This window comes from Phoenix dactylifera, chromosome 10 (assembly GCF_009389715.1).
Source record: "Phoenix dactylifera cultivar Barhee BC4 chromosome 10, palm_55x_up_171113_PBpolish2nd_filt_p, whole genome shotgun sequence".
Taxonomy (NCBI): Eukaryota; Viridiplantae; Streptophyta; class Magnoliopsida; order Arecales; family Arecaceae; genus Phoenix; species Phoenix dactylifera.
Window position 1 is genome coordinate 1,784,242 of NC_052401.1, and position 8,756 is coordinate 1,792,997.

Genomic DNA, 8,756 nt, shown 5'->3' on the forward strand with positions numbered 1-8,756 from the left:
TTATATAGCATGAAATCTATAGCAAACCACAGTGTCACTTGACCTTCTATACCTTTCAATTAATCATCTACGTCTCTATTTGTTCGGCAGAATGCGTTTAATGAGCAAACAAATATTGATACTGGTGCAATGAGGTGTGCAGCTTTTTCGTAAGATCACATAGTAGTATTACATACTATTTCTTTTACCAGCATGAAAGAGGTGGCTTGTACAGCTGGTAAGAGAGGTGATTCAGCACTTTCAAATGCTGCTTTCTCGCTTAGATGCTCAAAGAAGAGGCTTCTAAACGCTCAAAGAGAAGGCTTCTAAACTACAATGTGCTTCTCTTTTCAAACTAGCCTTAGTCACAGTCAAAAGTTTTGGTCTAATATGGTCCAAAAGGCACACAAAGGACAGATCTAATAACTAGCAAGGCAAAAGCCCCTGCAATGCTACAAAAGGAGTGATTGAAGGGAGAAAATACAGTTCAAAGGAATGCAACAAAATCCTCACCACTGCTTCCTTTCTCCATTCCTAACGGTTATCGACCATTTAAAACTTTGTGCACGCCATGCAGTGCATGCTAAAGGTTTAAAAAAAAGAAATAAATAAAAAAAAGAAACCAGGGGCATTTTTTAACCTTCATATCTTCTCTTTTATGTCCCCAATCGAACCCTTTCATTCCTGGGGTATGTCTTTAAAGCAAAGCACCCCTTGCAAAGCAGCATTAAAAGCATTATATGGCATTATCTGCCCAAAAGTGTCCCTAAGAGTCTGATCATATGCAGCCATGTGACTAGAAGCATCATCTTCAAGCACACAACAAACACAAAACACATGAAAATTATTTACACAAAATACATCTATACCTGTGTGTATGGCAAAGACATAAATTTTCTGTCAAAACGATTACCTTGACAGTATAATTACGCACAACATACACCTTCCTGCAAAAGCTAGAAGCAACGCAAACTCAAGGTCGAGACTAGACTACCAACAAAGGAATTAAGGACCTCTGATTGCTCGATCATGGAGCAGGGGACCGTATAATCTAAGGTCATGAGTTTAATTGAAAGGTAAAGTTTGCTTACAGAATTTAGATGTACACACTGAACTAATTCAAAAGAAGAGTGAATATTGCCGTTTCTTTCTCATTGACAAGTCGGCCGATGAAAATTATGACTTCTGATAGCTGATATAGTTATGGAAGAAAACACATCTATTTCCACAAAAAAATATAATGGCATATATTGAACCATATTTGACGAACTGAACTCTGGAAACATTTGTCCTGGTTTAAATGAAGACCACTGATCACCAGCACAAAAGCAGCAAGGAAGGACTCCAAAACACGGATGCTCGACAAAGTGATTAGGATGACAGATGCACGGCAAGCATCTTGATCACAGCATATGGGTTACATACACAGGTGCGTCATAATGCACAACCACAAGAAAAGGATTCAGGAGCAAGTGACACCGTAACACCAAGAACAATCGCAAACAGCTGCATAAAGACTTCCTAGCTTTCCAGTGTATAAACTTCAGTAGGTGGAGCAGAATTTTGCTACTTTGAGCTCTCTAACTTACTGGCCTCATCTTCTTGCATCTTTAAACTGCTGCTCCTTTAGTCCCTGGCACTATTCATAAGCGCTAGTTGACTTTGCCAAGTAGACAGCTTCACCATCAGCCAACCATTTCAGTAAAGCTCATCTTCATGATATCCTGTACCCTAAACTGATAAATTTATTACTTTGTAGTTCTGCATTGCCGAGGTTTCCATTTCAGAGGATCCTTGAATCACTGACATTGCAGCTTAAGGCTCCTTGCCGCAGTTGGTCTGCGCTCATTGCTACATCTGTGATCTACTTTTGCCTTCATCACCACATTCTGTTTCCACGGTTGTCAAATTTGTTTTGATTAGCTTCTCTTTGTCCTCTATCAACAGAGACAAATCTTGTCACTAGCATAATCTTTTTACACCCTTCATATCTTCACTTCATCCAAACCAGTGGCTCTCCTTTGTGGTCATGCATCCTCAAGCCTTTGGCTGATCTTATTGAGCATGCACCTTAGCCTTTTCCCATGCAGTTCTGCAAGCACCATGGGTATTCTGTAAACTTCCATACATCCTCCCTTGCATGTCAAAATGTTTCCACAGTTCCTTGGCAAACATGTCATTAAAAGCAACAGCGCTAAATCTAGATAATTTCATACTCTTGTGTTCATGCAGAACTTAATCCTGACTTCTGTCCAAGAAATACAGGTCAAATTCAGGTCAATATCCTGTACTTGGTACCAAGTTGGGTTAAACCATGGTGATGCCCAACCCTAAAAAAACTAAACCTATTTAGAACTCCCCTTCCATCCACACCTTTTTAGGTCTTCTCATCATCTTTTATGATTGATCGTTCTAAATCCAGGGAACCCTTCCTCGCCTCTGCACACGTCATTTACAGCTTAAATTGTAGACATTACAAGTCATTTTGATGGTTCCCTGTCACTTTATTAATGCCATTCCAAGCTTCCTTCTCTGTAGTCATCTCTATCCATCCCAGTCTTGCAACACCGTAGAGACCTGGACATCTACATTATCTACGATGCTGGTCTTATGCTCATGTTTTCAAACTCAACTTCCAGTCCATGCAAATGATGATTCCACAGCAGCATCATAAGCTTTCCAATGGCTGTATCTAAGGTTGCATCAAGAAAAGCATCTCCAATTCATCCACCACGCACTGGTATATCCAGCAAACCCCTAATTTACGCTACTAATTTTCTTGTGCATGATAAAAAAAATAAAAAATAACAAGCTTCCGAAATTGAGTGTGATGTTGCGGTCCCCGACCAAGGACCGAAGTTGACCATTGCTATTAGCTCTTCCTCGTCATCCAAGATCTAACATCCACCACTACCTATAAGAAAATATAAAATATATAAATAAACCTACCTCATCCTATCACCTTAAGCTTTTGGGATAAGTGGTGATTTTAACAGGTATCAAAGCAGAGGTTCTGAGTTCGAATCCTGTCTCCGTACTCTTTAACTCCATTATTAAAAATTTCACATGTTGTGCTCACCCATTAAAATGGAAAGTCAGGCCCACATGTGAAGGGGAGTGTAAGAAAATATAAAATATATAAATAAATCTACCTCAGCCTATCAGCTTAAGCTTTTGGGATAAGTGGTAATTTTAACACTACTAGCACAGGATTAAAATTAGGTTTGCAGGATCCAAAAATGAGATCAATGGAAGACTTACATAAAATGTTGCCATGAGAAGCAAGCTGCAACATGAGGGATCTAGAAATGGGTTTGCCAAAAACCTAGAAAGGAGTCGAGAGAAAAGTTAAGGGGGTAATAGTAGTCTTTCTCTCGTCTTCTAGGATCAGGGTTCCATTGTCATCTACCTTCCAGCAGGCACAAACCACCGATTTCGAACATTAGCTCCGAGCAGCCCTATATCTCAGCCCATAAAGTGGCCTAACAAATAAGAGGGATTGATTTAGATTTGACAGAAAACCTTGATATATACATAATAACTAACAAGTAATTAAGCAATTAGAAGTTCTAAAAGGCTTTTCCTTTTTGTCTTCCAAAAAAAAAAAAAAGATTCAAGAAAATTTTCTGTCATTATATTGTTGGAGAAACTGTTTCGTGATAAACGTTGTGAACCGTCTATTCAGATGGCCTATCACGAGGCCTGATACATGAAAAGAGATGAACCAGGTAATACCCTGGCTGTCAAAATAATCGACAAAATGGTCATACCACACTGCCCCAGGATGACAGTACCAACTGAGAGTACTTCTCTCTCTGAATTTAGCCATTGGTAGTGATGGTGGTCGTCTTCACTAGTCACTAGTCATTATGACAACCACAACAAATCAATAATTCAGCACAGAATATCCCCATCTGCAGCATTGGGAGATTTTCAGTCAACAAACGAAAGTAAATAAAGATCCTTACTGGAACCAAGCAATGTGCCTTCAGTTAAATTAATAAAAGTCAAGTATATAAGTATATAACAGAGAAAGAATATGTTGTATATGAACCTCTGTTTTATCAATTAATATTAATTACAAAAGAGTTGGTGTCCCGTACTCAAAAATTTTCTGAAGAGCGCATAAACTGAATTACAGAAGATAGTTGATAAACAGGACAGCAAGTTAACACCTTCTCATATTCAAATGCTGTAACAGAGCCACCACTAGCAAACTGATAGCAGGCATTATGAAAACCTTACTTTGTACTAGAGCACACTTCAAACCCTGTCGTATTTTTACCTGCTCAACATCGAGGGGCTGATGCACAAGTTTCAGAGCTTGCCTGCCAGCACTCCAAGCATGGATGATCTAGTCATACCAAGTGGTCTACCATGATGAGCACTCTATACTCAGTGGATGGAACAAAAAAAAAAAAAAGGGGACCTCGCTGCAGAGTAGCTGATGATAATCTGTAATGTGACTGTTGACACTTGGATCGCCAATGGCAAGTTGCTGGCAAGATTTGCAGCTCCATGTTTCTGTCAAGCAGGAAACAGTTTTACATCTCCAAGCAATACTTACTACGAAAATATAATGTCTAACAGCATAACAATTGATGATTCCACAGCAGATGCATATAACAACTATTTCTTCAACAAATGAAAAAAAAGCGATCAGCAAGGATCATTTCTAAACAAGATTCTGATAAAAAAACATTAAAAGAGAGTACACATGCAAAGTTGCAAAGAAATGAAGCACGAGTTCATATGAGATTTTTATATGAAATTATCATTCTCTTGCTACAGTGAATGCATCTTCACTTCTCTTGTAGGGTTTTCTACTGCATGAGTAAAAGATGCTTGTTCAACTTCACCACAGGAACCTCTGTGCTGTTACCACAGCAGCTTGCTCAGAATGGTTCTCGGAGCGATAGGAAATTCTCAGATTGATGATCAACTTCCTCTCTATCTTGAGTAGAAGCTTCCTCTCTATCTCAAGTAGAATGCACGTGTCCTTTAGTTCCTGACTTACTACCCTCAATTTCTTGGGTACCACCATTTGCTCGTTCCTGTTTCTTAGGCTTTGTGTGCTCCTCTCACCGTGCACCAAACTCATTTTTCATTTCTTTGCAACAAACATGCCCTCACTGGACTACAAATCCTAACTCTCAAATTGAAAATCTCACCATTAAAAGGATGCCTTATTCCAAAATCCAGTTAATCCAATCTTATTTTCTCCTACAACAATCACCTAGCAGGCAACAGTCCAATTAGTCTTATATTTTTGTCAAAAGTGTTCTCCTAAATCTATACCAGTTTAAGAAAAAGGCATGATTTTATTAATACTAAAATTTTCACTCATACTATTCCTAACAATTTTATTTCAGCTCTCCAATTCAGATCTGGTTCCTTTCATGTTGAATCCTTTTTCCATAAAATCCCAAAATATTGCATATTTTCTAGGAGATGTGCTTTTATTATGAGGACCCGTGCATGCATACATTTAGTCCCACATCGGTTGTGCACCGGGTAGATCTTGAATACTTATACAAGGCCAATAAACGCAAAAAACACCTTTCAGCTGGCTTCTTTCGGTGAGGTCCCAAGTTATTACAGATAGTATCAGAGCAAACCAGGCCCATAGCCTATGTGGACTAACAGACGCTGCAGTATAGGTCTATTTGGGTTGACTATAAGCTGGTCATGGTATTTGTGATTGGATTTGAATAGATTTCGACCCTTAGCCTAGTGCGAATGCTAGGGCTTAAACAGGGTAGTGGGTGAGTATTGGTGCGGGCGTATGTTTAGTCTTACATCGATTATACACTGGGTAGATCTTAGGTACCTATATAGGGACAATGAACCCACATTTATTTTCATGTCAAAATGCCGTGCAATTTTAGTAATGCAACTATTACACATACCAACATTTTCAGTCCTGTTAACAATACCTTGTGTGTTGTTCATTTACTTGTACCATTATAAAACGCCCTATTTAACAAAAGGACTAACAACAACCTTTGTTTCCCATTCTTGTCAATAAGATATATGTTGCTTATTAATCAATATTGGATCATAATTAGAATTTGAGTTCTGCTGGAGGAAAAGTCTATATTAACCTCAATTTCTTGTTTCCCAGTATTTACAAATAAAATTCCCTGCACTACCAACAAGTTTCCACTCACGCTAAAATAAAACAGACAGTCAATCCCTTTCCTTCTCAAGGGAGGAAACTTTTGAGGGAGGAAAAACAAAATAATTTAAACTTTGCTCAAGATAAACATCATAAATCCAGCAAAAAACATAAAAGAAAAGAAGGGTACCTTCTCTCAGTGGGGTCTTGAATCTTGGGGCGGGCGATCTTCTCTCTCACCTGGTCGTACACCCCATCGTAGTCGAACACCGAGGGGTCCTCGTACAGCCTTGTTGTGCTGTTCCTCTTATCTTTTTCCAAATTCCATTCGGAAATCCAACAAAACAAACAAAAAATCACAAATTTAGCCAATGTTTCTTCTCAATCGATGGAAACAATGGTAAGAATTAGGGTTTATAAGAGACGAACGCAAATCTTCTGGAGGGCCTTGTGCTTCGAAGCTTAGCGAGAGATCTCTAGCTCGAAATCGTCCTCGTCGTCTCCGACGAAGGCCCGCGGAGGACAGCGGGGGCTTCGCTGCTCTAGCGGAATTCGGAGCTAGAGCCTCATCTCTCCCCTGCGAATCCTAGCTCCCTCCCTCGTATCGATTTCTCGTTTCTTGGTCACTGTGCGGTGCCGTACTCGGGTCGGATGCTACATAATCCGAATGCGACATGGAAACCCGCATCCGGATCCGGGATGCGGTTAGTTAGGTTAAACCTATTGTGGGTTATTAGGTAATCATGTTTAGCACCAAAGCCGAGGGACATGCTTAGCTAATCTGGCTCTAGAGTTAAGATACCATCCGATTTGTATGTCAACTAGGGAGGGCCAGTTCTCCGATCACGATCGCTCATGATTAGTGCAACGGTCATGATGGGATGGGCCTCATGCCATACATGAGGTAGCATGTTGGTAAGGACCATCCAATCACAAATATCATAACAATTGCAGAAAGTTTTGACCGGAGAACTACACCCCTCTACTCCTCATGCAAATTAGAGAGGATAAAGATGCTAGAAGATGACCTAATAGACCCAAATCCAGGGAGGGGTATACTAAAGACCTATCTTGATCAAGTGTAGGTATCATGAAACTTAGTTGAAGATTAAATCTAGTTTGGTTTATTATTTTATTTAATGTTTAATTCAAATCTAATGTCAAAGAAAAATATGAAGTTGAGAATTTGAAGTAGCTTGTTTACATTTCATAACTAAACTTTTTTTTTACTTTCTCAGCTCTAACTTAAATTGAAGCTAAGATGTCCTAAATATTAACTTGCTACGACATGTGGGAGATAAATGGAATATAAGAGCATCAAACACCAGTGGAAGGTCTACCTTGAAAAAAAAAATTGAAAAAAAAAAAAAGAAATGGTCAAGAAGAATAATGGGACTTCTTATAAATAAGGGTAAAAGTAGGATTATGATAATTCCTAACCATTTCCTAAAAGCAAATGCTATAATAAACTAAAGAAGAAAGTGTCCCTGATCTAGATTATACCAGAGATGTGCCTTCCCTAATGTACCATATAATGTTTTTAAATGTTATGCTCTTAAAGATGAAAGTGGAAGGTAATAATAGATTTTTGGTGACTCAATCTCCACGAGAATTGAGCATGTATGTTATTGTATTCATAATGACAGTACATCATTCTATATATCATCTAAAATTACAAAGAATAATACATTCTTTTAGCAAAAAAAAGAATAATACATTCAAATTATAAATGAGGCATAATGGAAAAATCTCTTCAAGGAAAGAATCACTTTGATATAAAAGGAAGAGTGAAGTTGCTATAACAGTCACAAAATAATAGAGGATTTATATGATTTCTTGCCAAGTTGAAGAAAATCTAGAGAATCATTTTGATCCCCTGTAATCATGGAGGATTTGTTTGATTTCTTGCTAAGTTGATGATGATCTAGAGAAATAGTTTGATCCTCCATATCGGTATCATTATCAGTTATGCTTTAATTCATTAACAAGTAAATGCACCCTATAAAACCCACAAAATATCTATCTATTGACACGTAACATTGGTATCACATATCAATAAACAACATTATCATTCAAAACCAAAGTTTACAAAATAGTCCCAAACCCTTCATTTTAGTGTGTATCTAATCGAACTGGTGCAAAATCAGGTTGATTTGCTAGTTTCGCTCGAGACAAGTCCAAACTAGTCCGAACTAAATGAAACCACCCAATTCGACTCATTCAAGTTAGTTTGAGGCCCTTCATGAATGAAAGAGGGAGAATTCTTTTCTACCAAGCACATAAATAAAAATGTGAGAAGATAAAACAAATCAAGGAAAATAGGTTTTTTTTCCCCTATGGTTGTGACTAAAATCCACACAAATATGGGGTATAATCTCCTCCCTCCTCTTCATTTTTTCTTGTTTTTCTTTTTGTACCTAAAATAAACTAAAAATAAAAAAATAAAAAATTGTATCAAAATTTTATATTTTGACATGATTTTATAATATGTTATAAATCTAAGGGTAATCTATGCATTGAAGAAGAAATCATGATTTTTCATTGATTCCATAATTTTTTAGATTAAAAATATATTTTTAATTTAAAAATAATAATAATAATAATAATAATAATAATAATAATAATAATTAGATAGAATTAATAGTACATTTTAGAGTAT

The 8,756-nt window shown here is 37.5% G+C and overlaps 1 long non-coding RNA gene across 4 annotated transcripts; it reads right to left on the reverse strand.

Annotated features, from left to right (window-relative positions):
- Window positions 1-1,026: 1,026 nt before the first annotated feature.
- LOC103703137 lies at window positions 1,027-6,723 on the reverse strand. 4 transcript variants are annotated; one of them, XR_003384887.2, is made up of 4 exons: window positions 6,288-6,721; window positions 3,389-4,503; window positions 3,241-3,304; window positions 1,027-2,893 (listed from the first exon to the last, which is right to left on the reverse strand). It is a non-coding gene; the product is annotated as an uncharacterized LOC103703137 (long non-coding RNA). The 4 variants fall into 4 exon arrangements; XR_005513605.1 differs by having other exon boundaries at window positions 3,241-4,503; window positions 6,288-6,408; window positions 6,527-6,720; XR_603408.3 differs by having other exon boundaries at window positions 3,241-3,461; window positions 3,750-4,503; window positions 6,288-6,716.
- Between the last annotated feature and the right edge of the window lie 2,033 nt (window positions 6,724-8,756).